Source organism: Trypanosoma theileri (assembly GCF_002087225.1).
Source record: "Trypanosoma theileri isolate Edinburgh chromosome Unknown TM35_Tth_26_V1, whole genome shotgun sequence".
Classification (NCBI taxonomy): domain Eukaryota; phylum Euglenozoa; class Kinetoplastea; order Trypanosomatida; family Trypanosomatidae; genus Trypanosoma; species Trypanosoma theileri.
Window position 1 is genome coordinate 286,269 of NW_021639868.1, and position 544 is coordinate 286,812.

The window sequence follows — 544 nt, forward strand, 5'->3', positions numbered from 1 at the left end:
TATATATATATATATAAATATATATATCTGCAGAGAAAGGAAAAGGCAAAAGGATACAGAGTTACTATTTCTCCATTGTTCTCACCGATCATAATGAAACCTATTTTTTTTTTTCTCTTATTCCATTGAAATAATAATAATAATAACATAATAATAGCAACAGATCAGTATGTATGATTCATGAGTTATTCCATTTACTTTCCATTCTTTTTTCCCCCCTTTTTACTAATAATTGCTTCCTTTTCATGTATATATGTATATACTTACATATGTATATACACATATACGTATAAATAGAGAGAAAAGAGGAAAAAAGAAAGGAATAACAAGAATAAAGCAAGAGTAAATCAGCATCCATGATTCAAGTATACATATATATATTTATATATAGACAGCATAGGGTTCCTATTTATATCTATGTTTTTTTTTTTTATTTACCCTAGTCCAGCCCTATTTATTTCCATCATCAACTTGTATTTATTCTCCAATACGGCACTACAGGCAGAGTCCTACACACATCCATATCCATATTCATTCCATATAT